We start from the raw sequence: 1,811 nt of genomic DNA, 5'->3' as shown, positions 1-1,811 counted from the left end.
TACATGTTTATATATTTTTGTTTGCTTGCTTATTGTTAAGCACAAAGATATACAATGTGCACTACCACCGCGGATATCGAAACCTAATTTTTAGCGTTATAAGCCCTAAGTCTTACTATTGATCAGCCAATATATATTGGAAATATATATATTTCTAGAATTTCTTCTTCTACCAAATGAGTGATATTTAGTAAGATAGTTATGATAGAATTTAGTAATATATAGGTATAGTAGAATTTAGTAATGTATAGGTATAGTAGAATTTAGTAAGAAAGTGATGGTAGAATTTAGTAAGATGGTTATGGTAGAATCGAATAAGATAGTTATGGTAGAATTTAGTAAGATGGTTATGGCAAAATTTAGTAAGATAGTTATGGTAGAATTTAGTAATATAGGTACAGTAGAATTTAATAAGATAGTTATGGCCGAATTTAGCAAGATAATTATGGTAGAATTTAGTAAGATAGTTTTGGTAGAATTTAGTAAGATAGTTGTGATAGGATTTAGTAAGATAGTTATGTTAGAATTTAGTAAGATAGTTATGTTAGAATTTAGTTAGATAGTTATGGCAGAATTTAGTAAGATAGTTGTGATAGAATTTAGTAAGATAATTATGGTAGAATTGAATAAGATAGTTATGGTAGAATTTAGTATAGTAGTTATAGCAGAATTTAGTAAGATAGATATGACAGAATTTAGTATAGTAGTTATGGCAGAATTTAGTAAGATTGTTGTGATAGAATTTAGCACAGTAGTTACGGTAGAATTTAGTAAGATATTTATGACAGAATTTAGTAGGATTGTTATGGCAGAATTTAGTAAGATAGATATGACAGAATTTAGTATAGTAGTTATGGCAGAATTTAGTAAGATTGTTGTGATAGAATTTAGTACAGTAGTTATGGCAGAATTTAGTAAGATAGATTGAACATATTTCGTCTATAGATGAAAATATACGACTAAACAAGCCTCATGTTGGCCGCGTGTAGTAGCTGTCTAAACGCAAAACATCAAATCATTTAAAACTATACACACAGGCTAAAAACATAACCTGATGATTGTGACATATTGCTAGAGTTAGTAAAGGGTAACGTTTGTCACTATTATGTTGTTTTTACTAACTAAAGTAATGGGTACTTGTCTGTCATTGTTAGGTTGTTCTTACTAACTAAAGTAATGGGTACTTGTATGTCATTGTTAGGTTGTTCTTACTAACTAAAGTAATGGGTACTTGTATGTCATTGTTAGGTTGTTCTTACTAACTAAAGTAAAGGGTACTTGTTTTTCATTGTTAGGTTGTTCTTATCAACTAAAGTAATGGGTACTTGTATGTCATTGTTAAATTGTTCTTACTGATTAAAGTAAATGGCACTTTTTTCACAGTCAGGTTGTTCTTACTGACTAAAGTAATGGGTACTTGTATGTCATTGTTAGGTAGTTATTACTAACTAAAGTAAAGGGCATTTGTTTGTCATTGTTCGGTTGTTCTTACTGATTAGAGTAAATGGCACTTTTTTCACAGTCAGGTTGTTCTTACTGACTAAAGTAATGGGTACTTGTATGTCATTGTTAGGTAGTTATTACTAACTAAAGTAATGGGTACTTGTATGTCATTGTTAGGTTGTTCCCAACTAGCTAAAGTAAAGGGTACTTGTTTGTCATTGTTAGGTTGTTCTTACTAACTAAAGTAATGGGTACTTGTATGTCATTGTTAGGTTGTTCCCAACTAGCTAAAGTAAAGGGTACTTGTTTGTCATTGTTAGGTTGTTCTTACTGATTAAAGTAATGGGTACTTGTATGTCATTGTTAGG

The sequence above is a fragment of the Limulus polyphemus genome, unplaced genomic scaffold (genome assembly GCF_000517525.1).
Source record: "Limulus polyphemus unplaced genomic scaffold, Limulus_polyphemus-2.1.2 Scaffold12862, whole genome shotgun sequence".
Classification (NCBI taxonomy): Eukaryota; Metazoa; Arthropoda; class Merostomata; order Xiphosura; family Limulidae; genus Limulus; species Limulus polyphemus.
The sequence above is the reverse complement of the archived record's forward strand: the minus strand, read 5'-3'. Positions refer to the sequence as shown.